The 25,180-nt window shown below is 42.2% G+C and overlaps 1 pseudogene; it reads left to right on the forward strand.

The window, feature by feature from the left end:
- LOC122347969 overlaps positions 1–25,180 on the forward strand; it is a 153,688-nt pseudogene that overhangs the window by 69,971 nt on the left and 58,537 nt on the right.

Consider the following 25,180-nt stretch of genomic DNA (forward strand, 5'->3'; position numbering starts at 1 on the left):
ACCCCTTACAATATGATCAAAATTTCATGCAGAGCAAACGCAGTAGGATCGATTGAGGTATTTACATGAAGGCTATTCAGTCTGATTGAGCCATCAATCTGATTACTAATGGATTATCTGGGTGCATGTATACATAGCTACTGAGTGACGGCTGAAATTGGATCTGGTAGATTGTGACTTGGGTTAAAAAAAGAGTGATAAGGGCTAACAAATCAAATAAAATTCAATCAAAAAACAAATAAACTTTTAAGCTATTTTGTTCTCATATTCAGTGTCACATAATTGGTTTTATAGAGCTGTGCTTCTTCTCAGTTTTCACATCAACGCGACGTGGCGTCTCTGGAGGGCTACCTTCCTGCTGAGTTTAGTGCCAACCCTAATTAAACACACCTGAACCAGCTAATCAAGACCTTCAGCATTTTTAGGAACTTCTTGGCAGATGTGTTAGAGCTAAACACAACAGCCCAGTGGCCCTCTAGGAACAGGATTGGACACGCCTGCATTAACGTTTCCAAGAAAAATGCTGTTTCACGCTTGTTGATTTTTGTTGATAAGGATGTTCTGTTGAATAAAATGTCCCATCTTCAATTGATTGTTTAATTAACTTAATTTGAAAGTACAAAATCTCCAAAATCTCCTAGATGAAGTATGTCCTCATTTAAAAGCAAAAAGCAGTACAACAATTGATTTTCTAAAGATTCTTGTGTAAAAAAAAACAAACAAAACAAAACCGTTAGGCTTTGGTTATAGTACAATGTCCCTATTTAGACAGCTTCATAAAGAAGTTCTTACCAGTGTTATTAAAACTACACAGAACAGAGAGAATTAGTTCTAATGTCACATTAGATAAAGTGACAATAGTTTCTTTATATCGTGTTAATGTATTGTGATTATTTTCACAGACCTAGATTAGAAAAAAAATATTTAATCCTGAGATAAATGATAACTTATTTTTAAAAACTAAACATAATTTTTGATTACTTTTCAGTTATAGTTTTCGTTGGCAATATACTAAAACAATCAAGTTTAACAAAAATATATTTCAGACATGTCGGAGTAACGTAAAGTAAAAGCAAAAGCAGTGTTTTCATAACCATTCCTGCACTGTGTGACATTTCTTTTTCATTTATTACTTTTTTTCTTCACAAATGTTTGAAGCATGAAGAGTGCTTTATATGAAGAGAGAATGACCTCAGCAAGAACTGGCATAGTTGGTTATGTAATGCGATTATTTAGTACTAATATGTGCCACAGCGGGCTGATTGCAGCATAAATAATGCAGGCATGCCGAGACTCAAAACGCTCTACAGCACGAGGCATTGCACTGAAGAACATACCCATGAAATGAAAAATGAAAACATTAAAGCTTTATTAAAGTGTTGCTTTAATTGTAGCTGAAGCGGTTTATGTCTGTGTGTGTGTGTGGTTAGGCTTTAGAGCTATTGTGACCAGTAGGGTCCTGAGAGAGATTTGGCTGGCTCAGTCTTTACAGTTTCTTCAGAGTGGCTGCCCAAGCTCTGATAACAACACGGCTATTACACGACTCGATGACGACAACGATGACGTGCGTTTCGTGTTTATTCTAAATTTTGTAACATGTAATATAGCCTGTTGATGTTGTATCGCGCGGACACACAATGTTAAATAAATAGGTATTTAAATAATGTACTATTATTTATAGTGCACTATATTAAGAAGCACATAACCTATTTGCTGAAAACCATGTCGTGTTGTTGCATGTAGAGTACATCTGTTTATTTGACAAATATTAAATCTAATCTACTTGCAATAAAGAAAGCACCGTGTGAGCATCACTACAGGAAGCATAACGTGTCCGACTTGACTGCTCCAGTTTTGCCACCTCCCCCGACTGTTGTAAGTCTCGTTGATCAGTAAGGCAAGGCACACACATATAATAAATGCAGTAACTGGTGTGTCATATACTGAGAAGTGTGTGGGAAAACAAATCCAGACCTGCTTGCTCATGACAGTTACCTGAGAGTGAGGTGAAAGAAAATACATTTACAACTGTTTGGGGTATTTTAGAAATAAAACATAACATTATTAATTTTTTGGTTGAAGTATAAAAGTGTGTGGCAGTAAAGACTTGATTCGAGCATTTTTAAATTTCTTTATTAGAAAACTGTATACTGTTTCACAGTATTGCTGTTTAACAGCCTTGCAGCCTTGGTGTGCAAAACAGACATTCAAAACATTTAAAACATTTAAAAACATTAAACTTTCGACGCATTGCCAATAATTGTGTCTATTAAATAGATCGTGACGTTGATCATCAAAATGTTACATCAGCTAAAATGATACGTCTTATTGGTAATACAACTCTAGACACCTAAAATATTCTCTGTATTGGTACACTTAAAATCATCCTCATTCTAGCAGAATTTCTCCTGATATAACCCTTTAACTGAATTTCTCTCCCATCATTCAACAGGTGTTTCGCAGTGGAGAGGGTATGGGCATTCGTCTGGATAGTGCGTCTGCTTTTCAGGGGGCCATCATCTCCCCTCACTATGACTCACTGCTTGTTAAAGTCATAGCCAGTGGCAAAGACCTCCCCACCGCCGCAACCAAAATGCACAGAGCGCTCACCGAGTTCAGAGTTCGTGGTGTTAAGGTAGGTGTTAAACCAATCCTTTAGCAGGTGGCTTCTTTAATGGCACCCCAGAGCGTCACATGCTAGGTTGGTTGGTTAAGGCCATGTTTTAATGCTGTAAAAACATCCATTCAAACGCAATTATATCTGGATGACAAAGCTTGACGTATAGCTTTCTCCAGGAGCTGCAGACCTCCTTGGTCACATGTTAAGGAGTTTTCACACAGATGTTTTATCTTACGTATTTTGTGTTAAATTGATGTTTACCTGTGTCAACTGAGAATGTATTTAGGCTTTGAGACTCCCGACTTCTACAAAGTTTTACTTCTTTTGTATCAGACGAGCCTTTGACAGTGTCGCTGTTTCAAAAATCCACAGAAGCTCAAGGGATCAGAGGTTCCTGAGACATAAAGGCACCTTTTTATAGAGATCTGAGACTGTCGCAACCCACAGTAGTCAAGTGCATACAGATATTACAGAGAGATGGGACGTTGAAAGACTGTTGACTAATAATCAGGCTTGAAGGACAGAAAATACATGACAATAGGCTTGCATGTCCAAGCTGAAAGCAAAAACACTGCATAGCGTTACACAACCACAATCAGTCAGCACATATTGATGTGCAGTATGCAGCCATGTGGAACAAGATTTGGGTGTCTTTAAGTTGCTGTCAGTATGTGGATATTATTTAAAACAAGGGCTTGGTGACTCAGATCATTTATTAGTCACTGTTGTTGTTGTTGTTATTGCAGTCATGCCAGTTTCTCACATGCCCCAAAGCATTTTGCGTAATAGCCTAATCTCTCAGTCGGCTGTCATATTTCCAAGGTTATGAATCTCTTGAAATGATCAAGATTAGCCCACTAATGACTACTGTCGTTCAGTCTTTTTTGGATGTTTGTACAATAGCACTCAATCAGTTTGTATTTACGTTTGCAATTTTTTATGTGGCTGACTCAGTGGCTTTTGGTGGCCAAAATGGCCGTATTTCAGATCCCCTATAAGTCTCTCGTGACAGTAGTAATACCATACTGGCAGAGCAGAGATGGTTTCATCAGTCCAATTAGCCTGAATAAATTCTTCTTCCTGCAATACTTCACCAGTAGAATCTCTCCTAACGCTCGTTATCTTTATAGACGAGATGTCTGAACACCAGATCACAGTGACCTGAAAACTGTTGGAGCAAATGTAGCGTGTGTGCATGAAGTGGGGAGTAAATGGACATAAGGAGGAGAAGAGAAAAGGGTAGTGGGTGCACGAGGTGGCAGAACAGGCAAAAGAGCAACGCAGTGGGAGAGATGGTAACTGTAAATGACGTGTGAGTTGGTAGTGCCCATAGCAACTGTCACCAACAAGCATGTCTTTCTAAGAAGAGGCACTGGTTGCAGCGTTTTTCGCATTTGAGAGAGAAAGAGAAAGACCTGTCGATGCCAAAGCTGAAAACCACCTCCGCGCAATGCAGCGAACCCAGAGCTTTATCGGTCACTGCACATTGCTCAAAACAAAATGCAGTGTTGAAATGTATACATACTGTAGGTTATGCCATTAGTTTTTAAGCATGCTGAATGAGTGACGATAGTATGCAGATGTATTTGAATTTATTTTATGTTAGTTTGTGATATCTGTGTGTTTAGAATATCTCTGTTAGAATATATCTCTGTGTGTGTGTGTGTGTGTGTGTGTGTATAGTGTAGGTTTCATAATTTTAACATACAATATTATATTCTAAATAAAAAAAAATTCATAAGTATGCAGTAATAAAGCACTTTTGACTACTTTGCAAAAGTATTAGTAATGAGCACAGAGACCAGTATGATTTGTTGTAACAGTTGTTAAACAGTTTAATGTAATGTTTTTATAATATTTATAATGTTTATTTAGTTATAATTTGTGCTTAAAGTATATCAAAACGCTTTTGGGAACACCCACTGTTAATGCGTTGTAGATGTAAAGCACCGAACTAAAGGCAATTTAGTATTTTCTATCACTTAATCTTAAGGAGGACTATAGTAAGTTATAATTAAGGGTTTTTTATTTGTTTGTTAGATAAAAAGCTTTATTTAACTCAGTATGTATAAGCTAATTAAACAATAATGTGACAATTAATAAAGAACTCACTACTAATATATTGCCTATTAAATGTAATCATTTAGAGATTATAGTTTCAGATTTTATTAGTGCTTTGTTACCGTAGAATTATTGTTGCTGATGGAAACAAAATGTACCAGTGTTGTGTGTGAATTATATGTTATATGAATTATAGCACGGTTTCCAACAAAGAGTAAAAAAGATAACGGTTTAAAATAAGAAATTAAGTATGAGATATGAAGTGACAGTTGCGAGATATGAAGCGGCAATTAAGACATATAAAGTCGCGCATTCGAGAGTTATAAGATAATAAAAAGATTTATTTGTTAAAGATATAACTAATTGTTAACATTGTTATATTACACAGATTTAAATAAAGTCTTTTTTGGAATCTATGGATGAACGATAAATTTAAAGATGCAGCTGTGTGAATTAGATACAATAAAATATAAAGTATCAGTTACTAGAAATTAACCCACAGCAACGTCTTCCATAGCAGCATCATACTAAAACCCCAAAAAAGCACACTATTCCTTAACCCAACATTGACATTGTTCACTCTTTTCAGAAATCAGCCTATGAAGCAGTTTCTTTATAGTTGTCACTGCAAATTACACTGGGACATATGAGAACGTTTTTTTATCACTAAAAATGAAACACTTCACCTTGAAAGTATGAAAATATTACATAATAAATCATTACATTTTGTGCGAAATTCACTTTGCGTAATGTGCCACATCCATGTGATCTGATAAACTGTGCCTTTGGGGTTTTCTGTACAAATTAAAGTTGCTGAAGTCTTTTTAGATGTACCCACAAAAGTGCAAATTTGAAGAAAAAATGTCTCTTCTCTGGGTGAAGAGATATGAGAGCAGGAAGACGGCAGCATGTGAAAGACTAAGGAAAAGAGAGAGATGTGCTGAAGAAGCAGTCTAATATACTTGAAAAGGTTTCTCTGCTGAGAGCTTGTCTGTCTGTGGCGTTTCTTGCTTTGAGCCATTTCTTACTTGGTTTTGATGTGACTTGTTTGTTTGCGGGCGTATTTTCAGAGATGATGCTATGGTTGAAAAATGATTGCAAGGACAACGAGATGAGTGAAGGAGAGAAAGAGGAACAACATGATAAGGAAAGAGAAGGGAAGCTTTTGGTGAAGTGGATCTTTGAAGAAAGGCCATTCAGGAAGCATTTAATCAAAGCCAGATGGTCTTCTGATGTGCCTCACACCTCAGTCTCAATCTTTCTATATTTTTCGTGCTAGTTCTATTCTTCCTAGCATGTTTTCCATCTTTGCATCTGATCATCTCTTTCAACCATTATCTGCCTTCCACTGCTCTCCGGAGACACTTCATGAACAGGCGACAGAAATCAGTGAACTTTGGAGATACAGTAAGATCAGACTGCTGTGTATTACAATAACACAGGCTCATGGAAAGTTAGGCAGCCTTATCTGTGCTTGAAGAGCTTATCTGTGCTGTGGAAATGAACTGGAGAATAACACTCACATGAAATAGATCACTAGGATCACTTGAGCTTAAAGGGTTAGTTTCCCCAGAAATGAAAATTCTGTCATTATTTCCCGGAGTGTGTGAGCCGAGCAGAGCAACAGCAGTTCTCCCTCCTGCTTAAAGTGCTCTGTAATCACTCTGTTCCAGCTCCACTCCAGGTTTTACACTCATTGCTCTTATTTTATGCTCGTGATGAAGCAGTACCTGAGGGATCTTGGAGCTAATGAGAACACCAACATGGCGAATCTGCTACAAGCTATATCGTGTCCACTCTGGATCGCTCATGTTCTGCTATTTTCTCACCTCATGTTATTCCAGACCATTGTGAAACTGTTATTCCATGGAGAAAGTATGAAGAATGTTCATGCTGAACTTTTCAGTATAATGAAAGCATAAATTGGCCTGGGCTGTCTAGCACCTAAAACTTACAGTGCTGTTAGAGTTTTTGTAACATGCTAAAATATTAAACAATCATGTGTGACGTGCTCTGTGAAGAAGGGAATGGAGACGTCCCGTTGGATATGACTGACCAATTGGGATCTCACTTCCTCTGGATGCATGGATGCTGCCTCTTCCAGTGTCCTGTGGAGCTTCCCAAGCCTCCTCAGTTTGGCGTGAGGCTGGGGCACAACCACAAGAAACCAGCTACTGTTGCTAGTACCACCCATTCAGTAAGACTGGAACACTGGGGACCGTCCCACGTTCTAGTAAACAGTGACGTAGGGAAATCCTGCCTTCCCGTAGGAAGTCTCGGAACGTATGCTCATATGGACAGTATTTTGGTGCATATGGAAAATTGGAGGTGATTGATCCTCTTAAGGTGGCAGAAGGTCTGTCAGGGAAAAACGAGGCTCTGAGGCTATACCGTGTGGAAATACACACCTGAAGTCCTCTTGGCTACTTCATGGCTTCCAGCCCTCTATCGGTTCTCAAGAATTCATAGAGTGAGGGCCTGTCGACAGATGCTCTGCCATTCCTGGTTGCCAAGTGGATTGAGGAGCTCGACAGGGTCTACTGTACGGACACTCTCGAGCAGTTAAAAAGCCGACCCGAAACCGGGCCTCTTAGTGCCTCTAACCATTTGAAGTGAGACCATAGGAGGATACTGGTTAGGCAATAGAACCTAGTGAACATGTTAGGGTCATGATTTGCAGCAATAGCAGCCACATAGACTTTAAGGATGGAGGGAGACAGCCTTTGCTCCAGCCTTTGCTGGAAGACAGTTTGTAATGTGCTAAAATATTAAATAGTCATGTGTGACGTGCTCTGAGAAGAACGTCTCGATCACGTATGTAACCTGTACGTATGTACGTATGTAACCTCGTTCCCTGAAGAAACAGAGATGTCATGTTGGATATGACTGACTAATTGGGATCTCGCTTCCTCTGGATGCTGCCTCTTCCAGTGTCCTGTGGGAGCTTCCCAAGCCCCCTCAGTTTGGCGAGTGGGGCCCTGAGAGGTGTGGGTTTCACTCAAGCCCAATCCTCTCTGCGACCCGGCAAGCATAGCCACCAACCCTGGATCCATATCCGCACAGTGTTGCGCCCTGCAGATGCCGGTCCAGTCAAATATTCATCTCCAGAATTCAGACTCATCCTCTGATACAGCGATTGACATCCAGTCATCGGGAGGAGCTCCAAAGGATACAGCTGGTACCCCATGAGAGGGTCCAGGCTGTTCCTCTGGCAGCTCCACTGGCTGCATTGTGGTGGGCCCTAGACCTCAGAAGAGGAACAGGAGCCTGGTCCACAACTCTGCGATGGTCGTCTTCCCCACAATAAGAACATAACTCATACAAAAGTTTGTTCGAAAAATTAGAAAAGGTTATGTTTTTTTACTTTATTAAGACAAGTTTGTACAGTATGTGCCTTCACATTTTAAGGATCTTTTTGCTAAGATAAGTAAATTTGTTTCACTGTTTTGCTAATTGAATTTGTTTTACACTTTTTTTGTGCTACATTTTCTTTAATGGTTAATAAAGAATATATTTGAATCAGGTTGTGGTTACATTTTAAGCTAACTACTTAAATGTAAAAGAATGTAGCCAATAATGTAAAAATATGCAAATATAAAAATAAAAAGGGTCATTGTTTCTCAAATCAATTTCAAAATTTCAATCAATTTTCAAAACATCCCCAACTCAACTTTTTCTGAATACAGACATATATAGTAATGAAAGCCACAATATTAAATGTCAAAATGGATTTTAAAATAACAATTTTCAACTGATATTCAAAGCTAAATATGTTTTTTACTTCAAATATGTTTTTTTCAAGCACTGAATATGGGTAATATTAAACAATCTAAAATCTGAGCCACAGATTCTAAAAAGAAAGGTTTAATCTAAAATTGTGATATCTTTAATCTTTCTTGAGTTATAGGCATTTAAAACTAAAACTAATATTTATGCAGTTGCTTTGACAGAACTGAGCGAGAAACATCTCTAGTATCAATATCAGTTATTGTTCAGACATTCATCTTTAAAAAAAGAGAGTATCTTTAGCAAATTGACCCACATTTGGTTTTTGACCACTTGGCTTTTGAAAATATGTAGATTTTTACAATCCATATTAAAATTCCCATTTAATTCCCCCTCTACAAAATAGTTCATTACTCAGCCAATATCAATCCATGAAATTCCATATTTTAGTTTTAATTTCTATGTATGTCTGTCTTTCTTCAGAAAAATATGAGCAAACTCAAAAATTGAGTTTCAACCATTGAGATGGCATGGAATGGCCCATAAAGAAGTATTGAAATGATCAAAAAGTTAATTCATTCACTAGTGGGAAAAAACATATTCTTTCATAAAAACACAAGTTAGACAATCATTAAACAATCATTACTTGGAAATCTTTCTTTGCCTCTCATCTTTATTTCTATCAGTCTTTGTAGGATTTGACTTGATCTTCAACTGATGCTTCATGCATTTAATTGGCTTATGTGCTGTATTCATTTAATTGGCTCTTATAGGTAAAGTTGGTGCATGTTCAGTGTTTGTGTGTAGTTTGAGTATTGCAGTTTGTTGTGTATAGAAGGCTTTGAGATTAATAACTAATGAGAATTGTTGCAGTGACGGAAAGATCAGACAGAAAGATCGTTAAGGAATACATGTATCATTCATATCAAAAGAGCTGAGATCTCAGCAGAGAAAGAGAGCAAAGAAAAAAAGTGGGAGGAAGAAGGAAATTGAGAGATGAGAGTAGGAGGAACAGGCACAAGATGGAAAAAGCCTTTGGAGAGGAATAGAAAGGAGAGATTCGTTTTAGGGAAGATACAGTAACATTGAGAGTATGAGTAATGGTCTTACACTCCGAACAGCTGTTTCCTAAAGAATCATATCAGAAGTATACAGCCCAAATCTCACACATAATGCACGCTCATACGGATCAGAGCTGAAGTGTGTCATTTTCTTCTATTCCAGCTTAATATGCAGAGACAACTGCAAGTAAGCCATTTATAGGCTGATTCTTCCGAAATAAAGTGTAAACACTGGCTCTGTGACTCTGTTAAACCAATAGCACACACTGCTTGTTTGGTGACAGCCGTCGAACAGAAATAACAGACAAACATTCACCTCAAGGGCTTTTTTCTTTTAGAAATGACAAAACTGTCATTATTTACCCTTATGCCCTTCTGAACCTGTTTAACTTTCTTCTGCAGAACTCACACTCAGGATATTAGAAGAATTTTGGTAACAGTTTTAGTGATCTTTGACTTCCATCGTCAAGTGTCAAGTGTCATTTAACAAAAAAAAAGTACCACAGAAGAACGAAAGTCGTACGTGCATCTCTGTATGAACTAGGCCTATCCCTTTAAGAAAGCATAATTTCTATAAAATCGAGAAATTAAATCTTAATTTAGCCCATTAATCAGTAATTAAAAAATTGCTTAAGGTAATGTTTGCATTTCAGCAGCAAGTGTGTGTGCTTGTTTACCTAGTTACATGCTTATGAGCTGAACACCTTCCAGTAAAGCGCTCTGTCACACACATGCACACATATATGCACATGTTGAAGAGGGAGGAGTAAACGGAGCTTTGAAGCTTAATGGGGATTTTGCGGTTGGGAATTGCTGTGACCGCCTTTGAAAGCAGCAACAAAAAGTCAAGATTGAGAGAGAGAGGACTGAGTGGGTAGATGGATAAGGATGAGTGGAAATCCAAAAAGAGGGATAAAAAATGTTTTTTTTGTAGGTTTGAGCTTTTATGCTGTGATCTGACGGGTTTCGCTGTACTGGGCTGGATGAGTGTATCAGGGGGAATCTGGACAGCGGTGGCGTTTCAAGCATCCAACATCAAAGAGCGTCAGCATCTATTCCCTGCGATACTTGACACACAAACTCATACTCAAGCCAAAGTGCTAAACATATGGATAGGGCTTTGAATCATTGGCTTACTGTGTGTTATTTTGTGCATTGCCTGACCACCTGCCAAAAATTATATATATATATATATATATATATATATATATATATATATATATATATATATATATATATATATTACAAACATGAAATATTTAAAAGCTCCACTGAAGCACGGATGGTGGCGAAAAATATAGTTGTTTTTTTATTATTGTTTTCATATAATTCTTCACATTTTATTTTCTCTAAAAAGTGTCTCACATACACCAGACTTGGTTAGGATGTTCTCATAACCAATCAAAATTCTCTTTTTCATCTGAATCTCGAGTTCTCCTGAATCTGTTGGCAATGTTTTTTTCCATTTTTGTCTGTAAACATTCTTCTAGGCCTTTAGTCTAATATATGCAAGTATTATCTCACGACAAAATGTTAGCAAAAGAATTTTGATGTTGTCTGTTGACAGCATATGATTGAAATAGTTTTTAAATCTGCTTGTGTATACATTCGTATAGTATACGGTATCACTTGACTGTATGTTTTAATTTAATGGAAACAGATTTATGTCTAGTAGACACTCTGGAGATATATATGCCAAATATAAAAAAAATGAACCGGGTTGGAAGTTAACTTTGCACTTAATCCTGAGTGTGTCTGAATCTAGAGGCCTTGTCCATGTTTGCCTGATTTATGTTTCATGAGAAGCACTTGCCCTCTGATGCTTTCATGTACAGGTGTCAAACTCAAAGGCACACACATTTAGACTCAGTCGAATGACTTCATATTTCTTTTTTAAAAAATACCACCAAAATGTTCTTAGGACACTTTTCCTTCTTAAGAATGTTCTTGAAGTGCTGCCAAAAACAAGCAGGTATCAGGTTTTCTTTTTAAACCCTGAACCAAAAGCAGATTTGTTTTTCATCCTTTGATCACACGCGATCGAGCCAAAAAGACATTAGTGCAGTGCTAACTTTTCGGTGTTTGATGTGGTGTTTCAATTTTTACTGAGACTTAAGATTTTATGACTTCAGAGGTTAAAGGGTAGACTGAAGACATAAATAATCTTGGCAGTGTTCCACAGCCAAACGAAAGAGCTGTTTTCAGCCAAAGGTCTCAGGACAGTGGGAAGGTAGTAGTAGGCAGAAAGAAAAACAATGAAGAGGAATCCAAAGGTGAGGTTGAGAAAGAGAGATAGTCGTTTTAATGATCTTCCTTTAATATCTACACCTCAATTATACTCTCTACTGCAACCGGAGACACAGACAAGGTGTAGGAGATCATTACACTGCTCGGCCTTAAAGGTCGACCTCTCACAAAAAAAAAAAACACAAAACCCCTTGTAATCTTCTCTCATCCTCCAAGGCTTCTGCTTCCCGTGGCTTTAGAAAGAAAAAGAGGAGCCCACACAGAATTCATAATGAATATATTAGTTGATAAAACATCATGGACTTGAGCAAAAAAAAAAAAAGTAAAAGAAATAATTACATTTTTCTGTTAAGCAATGGCGTGGGGTTTTTTGTGCATTCCATGAAGTACCAATTAAACTGCAGTTGGATTGTTTTGATTAATTAATCATACATTACATAAAGACAGGGCATTTGCATAAGTAAAGGTCACTGAATGTATGTTTTACATATAAAAGTTTGCTTCAGAGCAAAAGCAGATAACTCCAACAGTCGTTTTTTGGCAAAAGCAGATAACTCCACATCAAAACACTTGTTTAATCTTTTGTAATCTTCTCAGATGACAATGTAGATGCCTGATAAACGTTGTTGTTGGGATCATAGACTGTACGGATGTGATCAGTCAATGAGAGCTTTCCCTCACCTTTGTAATGCATTGCTTTGCAGGGTTCCAGGAAAACATTTCTGCTTTTCCTTTACAACCTGAAGAAGATATCACAGGTTCATCAAGTTCATCAAAATGATGAATTCTCAATCACTTTTAGTCAGCTTTGACGAAACTCTACTCACCTAGTGCGTCTTTTCAAAGTGAAAGCAGCCTTTTCACCTTTCACCGCTAAAATGGACTTTTCCGTGACGCTTGTTGGCTTCTGCATGTCTATGATACCTTGAAAGTGGACGATACCGTTTTTTTTAGCAAAACATGTTTAAGATTCACATCACACTACATGTGCTGAATAATGCACAGCAATCAACACATTTTTTTAAGTGGCATTTATCTAATTTTGAAAATAAACGTTTAAAATGGAGACTAAAAATGGTAAGAAAAAGTATAACTCTCCATCCTGAGTAATTAGAAAATTAATAATAAACTCTACAATGGACCGATACACATCAGCTACATTACAGCCAGAATAGAAAGGCCCTCCATTATAACCTATCTGAACCATTTTTTTTTTTCAAAATAAGTCTTCCTGCGGAACTCCCTTGACTGTGTGCACAGGCGCAGCAGCACACTTCTGAAATGGAGCATAATTGATCATTTCATATTCAGCACCCCAAGCATCACCTCATAAAAGAGAGATACGTTGAAGCTAGCCACACATCTACAGATGTGAAGAATGAACTGCCGCTGCAGACACAGACAAGATTTAGAGGTTAAATGGTCATACTCTGTATGCACTCCCCTTTCTGTCTTTGAGGAAAATTCTCTCATTTAAAACTGACTGAAGACTGAAATCACTCTCATGTAATGCATCTTTAGTTATGTATTTATGCAGATTTCTTTGTATAAATATTGAATTGTTAGTACTTTCCTTCATTCACAGTATTTCATATGGAAAATAAAAATATGGGTTGATATTTCTTTATAAATGGAAAGAAAACTGCCCAATTTATTTGACCAAAATTATAATAAAACAGAAATTACAATATTAAATAACCACGTTTATAAAGTAATTTATTCCAGTGATAGCAAAGCCTTTCCAGGGTTTAAATTTTTTATTTTTTATTATCAATAATTTAAAACAGAATGAACAGATCTGAAATAGAATTGTTTGTATCCCTTCTTGACAAAAAAAAGCCTTCTATATTTTCAGTGTACGTCTTCTAGCCAGAGAGTGATGATAGAAAATAGCGCACAGATGATGACGAAGTCATTCTGTCACAACATCTGTACGTTTGTAACTAATTAATTCCGTGCCTTCCAGATGCATGGGAAGGGCTTTGGAAAAGCGGTGAGTAATTTTGTTTTGCATGCAAACTTACATTTGCACTCGATTCCAGATTCACAGGCAGCCCACACATCTATCTGGTGTTTTGTTGTGCTGTTCGGTGGGCATGAACATGTAGGAGAGGTTACTCTGAGGTTACGCCGAGAACTAAAGATGTTAATTGAGAAAAACAGAGACTCTAAATGTGCATCTTCAGTGATTATTGGTGTTTCTGTTTCGCTATGGCTGATTAGATTGATTGCGCTTGATGTCACACTTTTTAATTGTGAAGGCAACAATTCTTGATTGAAATGGAAATGGGACTCTCTTTCGCCCCTTGTTTTGTCCTTCTTTCACATTCTTCTTTAACATTTTCAAACTGCTTTCTCTGCTTTCCCTTTGCGATTAGCGGTCTTATTTGTATCCGGTCATTGCTGTCGACTCTAAATGATGTATTTTCGCTGGACGCATGTCCTTGTTTTATTCATTTCCATTTATTTATTTATTTAGCTTGATGTGGCTGCTAAGTGCCTCTCTGTCAAACCCTATGTTATTTGCTGTTAACAAATTACGCCAGGCCACCCAGAATACTGAAAGCCAGCATAAACAAACCATTAGCTGACAATATGTTCAATGTGCGGACTTGTAGTTAAGCAGAGGGTTTTGATTAAAGCACCCTATTCAGTTTGTTTGGGTGTTTTTTCACTACTATGGCCAAAAGGGCTGCTGGCATTGGAGCCTGTAACAAAGAAAAAAAAATCAATATAAATAAGGAAGGATATTTCCTTACAAAGTGCATAAAAGCTCTTAATCTGGACATAAATAAATAAACTTAGCTGTTGTTATGATTTAGGACATTGCAGGCAAATTGTCAGAGTTGGCTTGTGAGGGAACTTAAGAGATATACCTTAGAGTTTTTTTTTGTAACTTTATTTTATCACAGCGCTGTAAGACATCTCACTTTACTCAAGAGAACGTAAAGAGAATATTAGACATACGCATGCTGGAAAACGCTAACATCTTTGCCTCTAGTTAGCACTTGGCATTCACAGTGTGAAGCTGGTCTGTGGTATGCATTTCTTGTGTTAGCACTGGCTGTTATCTCCAGTGTGGGCTTTGCACTGCAGGAGAGATGACAAGTGCAGGCCATGCACCGCTGAAAGAGATCAAGACAAAGAGAGAAGCTGGGTTTGAGAGAGGAGAATAGAAAGTAGGGAGCTGAAGCTCTCAGCAGGGTTGGTCAGTGGTTCAGGAAACTAGGACGATAAAGTTGTAAAGAGCTAACGTTCTCTGTTCCTTTGCTGGTGCAATGTAAATACATACAAATGCATGAACCAAACAACGGGATTATGCCAAGCTGGGTCAAAAATAATATTCCAGGTTATTCCAATATTCCAAGCCTGTAAGACCTCTGTTCATCTTCAGAACACAATTTACTATATTTTTAATTAAATCTGAGAGCTTTCTATCCCTGCAAAAAAGGCAGTGAGGACGTTGTAAAAATCTATGTGCCGTCAGTTTTTAGCCCTTTCAGGTCCTTGAACGTGGTAGATGTTTACGGATGGTTTACGGACAGCTATCAGATTGTTTTCAGAAAATAAAAGAATGTTTGCACTGACATGAGAGTGAGTAACTAATGAAATTATACTCATTTTTTATGTTTGGATGAACTTTCCTTTAAGTATAAATTTCTTTAGACAGTATCATAATTTGCTTACACAAGTCATTTCAAATTTCTGACTTTCCTCAGGAACAGAATTTTTACTGTATTCAGGTTTGGAGCAACATAAGGGTGAGTAAATGGGTGAGGGAATTTTTATTTTGGGGGTAAACTTTTCTATTTAATAGGCCAACAAAACCAAAAGCCCTTTTGTTGAGCTGAGTAAACAAAATGCTCTAGCGGAATAGAAACAAATTGCTTTATTCTTCTGAGGTTATCTGGGCTTTTTGATAGGTTTAACCTTCATTATGTACAAATTCATGTTCTACCTTTCAACGTTGCCATCAGTATGATCTACGGATTTGTTTTCTTTTCGAGCCGTGGCAAGTCTTTATAAATCACTGCAAACAAATCTCTTTGTCATTCTGACAGTCAACAGCTCCAATTTGCAGCCAAAACCAGGTGGCATTACTTGTTACCATGCCAACAAGTTGTTCCAGACTAATTCATAGGCTTGTGTTGCTGGCAAATTGCCAACAAAAAGTCAGCTAGTAAATTTGAAGTTAGCATGAACACATACAACTGATATTAGCTAATATTTCAGAACATTATGCATACCAATTAGGTAATCAAAGTTAACTGCATTTAGCCTTGAAGTCTAGTCAACTGAGAGGTTTTAATTAGCCTAGAATCCATTTAGCAATATCATGAATGTTGTACTGCAAATGGCCAAATTTAATTATGCCTCTAGCAAATTCAGTGCTTTGTTGAAGACGAGAGACGTTCACGTAATGAGATGAAGTTTGAGTGTTTGAGTGGTCATCCTCGTCCTCACAAATTAAGTACAGCCTTTCTTGTCCCAATAATTATACTAAATATAGAAGAATATGGTGAGTGGGCGAAATATTTGAAATTCTTCAAACTGAAGAAAATCTTTCCAACAAAAATCCATATAGGTTACTATTGTGCCGTTATTGTGTTTCCACCTGTTCAGAAATAAAGATGCCATCTTTTTTTTTTTTTTTTTTTTTTTTTTTACATACCTTTTATGACGTTTCACACCCATAATTTATATCCTTTGTGAAACATAAAAAGAGATATTTTTCCATATAGTCAAATACAGATTGTCGCTGCTACAGATTGTCCTTCTTTATTAAATTGCATCTGCCTATTTTGTCCTAGGTAATATAATTCATGAAGTGTTGTAACTAAAGGATCCCTACTAAGTGCTTGACAGACTGACAGCCCTGGCTGGTGAGGTTATAGGGTTAGGAATAAGGAGAAGGTTTGGCAACCGTTTTTTGATTCACTCAAACATGATATTATACCCTGCGTTGTTTCGTGAGACCTGATAATAAAAGGTTGCAGAGGTCTGAAGGAATCATCTGAAACGAGGTGCGAATGTCACCAGAGTGACGTTTTGGTGGTGCAAGGCTATAAATCGCTGCGGTAATTTATCCCTTATGAGACTGCCCTGGATGACAAGTTCATTCTTGGCCATTCTCTGTAGCCAGCCTATTAGAGATAAACCAGTTTATGTGTTTGATTTGGCTGAGTGCAGAAACATTGTAAGAATAAACTGTGTATGTGTGTAAACATCAATCAAACTGGTTTTAATTAGTCAAATTGGGCCAGAATTCGCTGCAGGCTTGTAAAGTAGAGCTGGATGTCCTTTATTTTAGGCTAAATCTGCACGCGCACACACTCTGGGACTAGGGTGAGAAATAGCACATTTTCTTATCTTTTTTTGGCCCATCTCTTTCAGACACATACCCAGTCATGGTCACAATAAGCCATCTTTAATCTTCTCAAATGATATAGACCACTGGGATCCGATTATGTAACACAGATCACTAAGGTTACGGCCATTCACTCTTGTTTTTAGGTTTTTACATAAATTGGGTGAAAAAGAAAGCCATTTTAAAGGGATAGTTCATCGCAAACTCATATCGCTACAAACATTTATGACTTCATTCTGTGGAAATCTAAAGATATATACTATAGTAAAAGTCAGTGAAACTCAAAATAACACTGGACCACTTTGAGGTTCGCTGTTTTTTAAGAAAGTGAGTCATACAGCAACCGGGTCAGTAAATGATTTTTGGGTGAACTGAGCCTTTAAGACTACGTGCACAGCTCAACGACTGCATGTTGTAACATTTTCTAAAAACACATATTTTGTCAGAAATGATGTTTAGCTATAAACAAATTTCGGGAGGAGCACGCACTGATAATTAACGCGGCTGGCTTCTCGTTTCCTAATCACGCAATTATCCAACCAGAGCAAGAGAAGCCTACTATAAATTCGCGCACAAGCTTCTTACCTCGATATCTCGTTTCCGAGCATGGTATCCAGCATGTCCGAACAAGACCAATCGCCAGAAACCTACGAAATCGAGGACACCGAGCCCTCCACGACTCCGCTGAGCAAGCACGCTAACGCCCGCCGGAACTTCAGCGCGAGCGCGGCGCGCCAGAGGCAGAAAACTAACGCGGTGACTATCCTTTCGCCAACGCGATTAAGATCACGTTCGCCTCCACCTGCCAGACGTCCTCAAGCTTCCCCAGCTTCTCCCTACCGTGCAGCCTTTTCTTCCGCTCCATCCGCAACAAAATGGACAATTCCGGCTTTGCGTCAAGCACTCGCAAACGCGAACATTCCGTTCTCCGCCCGCGCTAACAAAGCCGAGCTTCTCTCGCTGTACTCGACTTATCAAACAGGCGCAGCTTCGCCAAACATTTCTCCTCCAGCCAAAAGAAAGGAAACAACTAGAAGAAGCCGTAATTCTCCCAGGGGAAGACCGAGAAGTCAGCATCTGCACCGTATTAAGCCTCCGCCCACCAGGAGGCGGCAGAAGGCTCCCAGCTACTGCTAGCAAAGCCCAGGACCCCAACACCAGCAGCTCTTCCTCCAGTTTCCAGCAAACAACCCACGCAGCAAGCACCACGGCTCCAGCCCCACAAGCCATCAGCCTAGCCTGTACCCACTCTGTTCATTGGATCAGTTGAACCCACACCAACAGTACTCTGCCCAAGTCTCTCCCGACCATGCCTGGCAACCAGCCCCCAATCCACTGTCCGTTATTTACCAGCCTCAAGTTTCTCCTATTCCTCCAGGACCTAACTCGTCCATTTCTGTTCCCACAGCCCAGCCAGCCATAGGTGCCAGCACAGGCACACAGATGCCTCCACTGACGATCCCAGCCGTACCACCTCCTATTCCTCCTCCCTCCCCTATTTTTCTGCTACCAGTCTGAACCCAGGTTCAAGACCCCCCCCACCATCTTCACACACCTATTCTTCTTTACCTCCCTATCTTTTCCACTCTTTTCCCTAGATCCCCTGCCATAGCCGCCCGTGAGCTCCAACCCCACCCCACAAGTAGCTCCCATGAGTTACCCCCGCCAACTCTCCCATCGCCCACCACCCTTTCTCAGTATCCACTGCTAACCCTCTTCCTATGCCCTCAAATGCCGCCTTTGACCCCACCCCGTCCCCAATTCCATCAAAGCACAGATCCTTGCAGAAATCCAGGATGCTGGCACCAGAAGCGGAACCCTATGCAACCCAGGTGCTTCTCTTTTCACAACTAATATCCCAGCGAACCATCCTTTAAGGTCCCTCCTCTCGAAGCCTCCTCGACTCAATCCTACAAGCAGTTTCTCACAGAACCCTGCAATCTTACCTGACCGCTTGGAAATGCTTTAAATCTTTCCAGGCAAGGTATAACCTCCAATTCCCTGATTTTTCCCTGCTATCCATCACTTCTTTCATCTCCTTTCTTAACACCTCAAAAAACCTGCAAGTCAGTTCTATTAAGGGCTACTTGAGTGGTATCCAGTTTTTCCATAAACTCATCCACGGCATCGCCTCACCTCAAATAACCAATGCTCAGACTTCACTTTTAATCAAGGGTATCCAAAGAAGGCATCCCTCCCGATCCGACTCAAGGATGCCCATCACCCTCGAAATTCTCTCAAAATGCATATCCACCCTCCGCAGAGGCTACTCTTCTATCCATACTGCTCGCCTCTCGATGCAATGTTCATTCTGGCCTTTTCGGTTTCCTCAGATGTTCAGAATTTACAGTCAACTCCAGATTCGACCCAAATATTCACCCCACTATTTCCGACCTATCTATCGTAGACCACGAAACCGTATCCTTTTTCATCAAACAAAGTAAAACGGACCAGACCAAAAATGGGCATTTCATATATATTTTTAACCTCCAAACTCCTACTTTTCCCCTTCAAACACTTCTAGCTTTCCTCAATACAGGAAATCCCAAACTAAAACTCCACTCGACCCTCTGTTCACAGATGATTCCAACCACCCGTATCTCGATTCTGGTTCCAAAAGCACCTCAAATCAGTCCTATCTTACTCCGGAATCCCATCAAAAATTTCTCCACACATTCCTTCAGAATAGGGGCAGCCACCACTGCAGCAGAGAAAGGTCTCTCCCAACAGCAAATCAAACCCTCGGCCGCTGGTCTTCTACGCATATAAAAGCTACATTCGTTCAGACCAGTCACTCATCAAAAAGCCCTCCAGACCCTAACCAGTCCCAACAGAACTCCAAACCTACCACCCCCGCGAAATCACCCAAGGCACGTCATCACTCCTTCTACAGCGGCCAGCTCTCGCTGTATCGACCAAATACAAAATCCGCCACGCAGCGGCCACACCAAGCAGGAACATCGCACCCACCACCCTGGGCGGCTCCGCTATAAACAGCCATATTCAAAATCTGCCACCACAGTGGACATACCAAGCAGGAACATTGCACCCACCGCCCTGGTCAGCTCCGCTATAGGCGTTCGTATACAAAATCTGCCACAGGAGTGGCAATGCCAAGCAGGAACATCGCATCCACCGCCGTGGACCGCTCCCGCAGCAAGCGACCATATACAAAATTCGCCACTGCAGTGGCCAGCTCAAGCAGGAGCATCGCACCCACCGCCATGGACCACTCCGCTATAGGCGTTCGTATACAAAATCTGCCACAGGAGTGGCAATGCCAAGCAGGAGCATCGCATCCACCGCCGTGGACCGCTCCGCAGCAAATGACCATATACAAAATTCGCCACTGCAGTGGCCAGCTCAAGCAGGAGCATCGCACCACCGCCATGGACCACTCCCGCGTAGATGACCCTATACAAACCTGCCACCACAGTGGCCAACACAAGCAGGAGCACTGCACCCACCGCCGTGGACCGCTCCGCCCGTAGATGCTAATACCTCCCACCGCCTTAACAGCGGACCACTCTAGCTAGAGTACTGCACCCACCGCCATGGACCGCTCCGCTGTTCACGACAGTATACAAAACCTGCCACCGCGGTGGCCAACACAGGCTGGAGCATTGCACCCACCGTCGTGGACCGCTCCGCTGTAGATCATGGTATACAAACCTGCCACCGCGGTGGCCAACACAGGCAGGAGCATTGCACCCACCGCCGTGGACCGCTCCCGCCGTGCACAATAGCACACAAAACCTGCCACCACAGTGGCCAACACGAACAGGAGCATTGCACCCACACGCCGTGGACCGCTCCGCTGTCTGCGTCAATATACAAACCCGCCACCGCGGCGGCCAACACAGGCAGGAGCATTGCACCCACTGCCGTGGACTGCTCCGCTGTAGATGACGGTATACAAAACCTGCCACCGCGGTGGCCAACACAGGCAGGAGCATTGCACCCACCGCCGTGGACGCTCCCGCCCGTAGATGACGGCATACAAAACCCGCCACCGCGGTGGCCAACACAGGCAGAGCATTGCACCCACTGCTGTGGACCGCTCCGCCGTAGATGATGGTATACAAACCCGCCCGCGGTGGCCAACACAGGCAGGAGCATTGCACCCACCGCCGTGGACCGCTCCCGCCCGTAGATGACGGTATACAAACTTGCCACCGCGGTGGCCAGCGAGGCAGGAGCATTGCACCCCCGCCGTGGTCCACTCCGCCAGACGCGCACACTTGCACCCACTGCTTCTAGCAGCAGACCGCAAAGCGGAGCTCTGCACCCACCGCCGTGGGCAGCTCCGCCAGAGGCGGTCATTCACACAAGCTGCTATTACAGTGGACTGCTCTAAGCCGAGCCCTGCACCCACCGCCGTGGACCGCTCCGCTAGAGAGCGCACACTCGCACCACTGCTTCTAGCAGCAGACCGCAAAAGTCGGAGCTTTGCACCACCGCCGTGGACAGCTCCGCCAGCGGCGGTCGTTCACACATGCTGCTATTACAGTGGACTGCTCTAAGCGAGCTCTGCACCCACCGCCGTGGACCGCTCCGCTAGAGAGCGCACACTCGCACCACTGCTTTTAGCAGCAGACCGCAAAAAGCGGGCTTTGCACCCACCGCCGTGGACAGCTCCGCCAGCGGCGGTCGTTCACCTGCGCTGTTATTACAGTGGACTGCTCTGGCGGAGTACTGCACCCACCGCCGTGGACCACTCCCACTAGAGGCGCTCACACGCACCCACTGCCTTCAGCAGCAGACTGCAAGCAGGAGCATTGCACCCACCGCCGTGGACCGCTCCGCTGTACGCGACAACATACAAACCCGCCACCGCTGCGGCCAACACAGGCAGAGCATTGCACCCCCGCCGTGGACCGCTCCGCCGTATCGACAATATACAAACCCGCCACGCGGTGGCAACACTGAGTAGGAGCATTGCACCCACCGCCGTGGACCGCTCCCACTGTACGCGACAATATACAAACCCGCCACCGCGGTGGCCAGCACAGGCAGGAGCATTGCACCCACCGCTGTGGACCGCTCCCACTGTAAATGACATTATACAAAACCTGCCACCGCGGTGGCCAGCACAGGCAGGAGCATTGCACCCACCGCCGTGGACCGCTCCGCCGTAGATGATGGTATACAAAACCCGCCACCGCGGTGGCCAACACAGGCAGGGAGCATCGCACCCACCGCCGTGGACCGCTCCGCCGTAGATGATGGTATACAAAACTTGCCACCGCGGTGGCCAACACAGGCAGGAGCATTGCACCCACCGCCGTGGACCGCTCCGCCAGAGGCGCACTCGCACCCACTGCTTCTAGCAGCAGACCGCAAAAGCGGAGCTTTGCACCCACCGCCGTGGACAGCTCCGCCAGCGGCGGTCGTTCACACATGCTGCTATTACAGTGGACTGCTCTAAGCCGGAGCATTGCACCACCGCCGTGGACCGCTCCGCTAGAGGCGCTCACTCGCACCACTGCTTCTAGCAGCAGACCGCAAAAGTCGGAGCTTTGCACCCACCGCCGTGGACAGCTCCGCCAGCGGCGGTCGTTCACACATGCTGCTATTACAGTGGACCGCTCTAAGCTGGAGCATTGCACCCGCGCCGTGGACGCTCCGCTAGAAGCGCTCACATTCGCACCCACTGCTTTGGCAGCAGACCATAAAAGCGGAGCTCTGCACCCACCGCCGTGGACAGCTCCGCCAGAGGCGGTCGTTCACACATGCTGCCATTACAGTGGACCGCTCTGGCGAGCACAGCACCCACCGCCGTGGACCGCTCCCGCAAGAGAAGCGCTCACATGCACCCACTGCTTTTAGCAGCAGACCGCCAAAAGCGGAGCTCTGCACCCACCGCCGTGGACAGCTCCTGCCAGAGGCGGTCGTTCACATATGCTGCTATTACAGTGGACCGCTCGAAGCGGAGCCCTGCACCCACCACCGTGGACCGCTCCTGTAAGAGAGCGCTCACTTGCACCCACTGCCTTTAGCAGCAGACCACAAAAGCGGAGCTTTGCACCCACCGCCGTGGACAGCTCCGCCGAGAGCGGTCGTTCACACATGCTGCTAATACAGTGGACCGCTCTAGCCCGAGTACTGCACCCACCGCCGTGGACCACTCCCGCTAGAGAGCGCTCACAACATTTTCATGCCCACTCTCCTACACCTACATAATATCATCCTAATACCATTCCAATTTCAACTAACATATCCATGCTCTTCCTCCTTTCTAGCTAAGCCAGTAGCTTTTTGGGGGCCGCTTACGTGTTTTGGCTGCTGTCTTAATTGGCTTTTTGGGGGCACTCAGGGATCGGGTCGGACACGAGTCCTGTCGCTTTCACGGACAAGAGGAAAAACTCTGGACTCGGTAGTCCACCTAGTTCGAGCCCTCTCCTGACAGCTCGCCAAACACGCTTACTTTTTACCGTTACTATGATTAATTATACGTGAGGCGAACTCGTGAAATGATGTTTAGCTATAAACAAATTTCGGGAGGAGCACGCACTGATAATTAACTTGGCTGGCTTCTCGTTTCCTAATCACGCAATTATCCAGCAGAGCAAGAGAAGCCTACTATAAATTCGCACAAGCTTCTTACCTCGATATCTCGTTTCCGAGCATCCCTCCACCACCCCAATCTCCATTCCTCCTAGTTCTACTATCCCCTCAAGGGGGGCACTCAGGGATCGGGTCGGACACCGAGTCCTGTCGCTTTCACGGACAAGAGGAAAAACTCTGGACTCGGTAGTCCACCTAGTTCGAGCCCTCTCCTGACAGCTCGCCAAACACGCTTACTTTTACCGTTACTATGATTAATTATACGTAAGGGCGAACTCGTGAAATAGACATTAATGATGCAGATTCCTCTCCATTATTCAGAAGTCCTGGGTTGGTTTGGCCAAATATAACTGCCTATTGTGTCTGTGTTCCCAGAACCTGCTGTAAGCCTGTCTGTTGCTGTGGGTAAATACAGAAGGCAGAGATGTACACAGCGACTGTGCAATCATCCATCCATCCATGCACACACACACACACACACACACACACACACACGCGCGCGCTCGCATGCAGCTCAACTCATCTGCTCCCCCTCATTTCACCTAAGCCTTTCTTTAATGGGCTTTATTGGCAATGAGATAAATTCTAGCAAAGTACTTACATGACAAAAATACAGCTAACGCGCACATTACAGACACAATGCCCTCTCTCTTTTTCTCCAGCTCCATCCATTGTGCTCGTTCACTTTAGCTCTTCCTCTCTCTGTGTCCCGCATCAGCACTCTTGCAGACAGTGTCCCTCCTATCTCTTTCCCTCAATCCGTCTCTTTCCCTGTCTTTATCTCAGCCTCACACACTGCCCTTCCTCAGCAACTATCTCAAACTGCAGATAGACAGGACACGACAATGGAAAAGAGGGAGAGTAATTTAGCAATCAAGTCTTCTGCTCTCTTTTTATGGCAACAAAAGAAGGGTAAAAACTTGTGTAACTTTTCATCTTACCTGCGTAACAGTGCTATACAGTGTCCCTTTTTTACTTTTTAATTAAGTATCTGGGTTTCATTCAAGGTAAGCTCAGTCGACAGCATTTGAGGCATAATTCCGATTACCATAAAATACAGTTTTGAGGTTTATGGTGAGAAGGGAGCAAAATTGAATGTATGTTAGTTTTCACAACATTGGAGGTGGTGAGATTTTTCTTCTTGAAAGAAGTATGTTGTGCTCAACAAGGCTGCATTTATTTGATTCAAATGTTCACATTTTGGTATTTTCAAATGCTGATGAACTGATGAAAACTGCATATGTTTAAAAACTATTTTTTTGTGACTGACACTTTTGATCAATTTAGTGCACTTTTTTGCTGAGAAAAACTGACCTAACATTTCCACACTGAAATCACGTTTGCGCACACATATTGTTTACTGTTGCAAAAGTGAGTAGTATAGCATTTACAGTTCAAATTAATTTTGGGGTAATCAACATAATGCCATAAATGTGGTCAGTTAAGTTTAACTTGTAACTCTGAAGTAGTCCTTTAAGGATAGGATATAAAGTCAAGGTAATAGTGGCTGCTTTGGCAAAATAAGATACA

This window comes from Puntigrus tetrazona, chromosome 7 (genome assembly GCF_018831695.1).
Source record: "Puntigrus tetrazona isolate hp1 chromosome 7, ASM1883169v1, whole genome shotgun sequence".
Classification (NCBI taxonomy): Eukaryota; Metazoa; Chordata; class Actinopteri; order Cypriniformes; family Cyprinidae; genus Puntigrus; species Puntigrus tetrazona.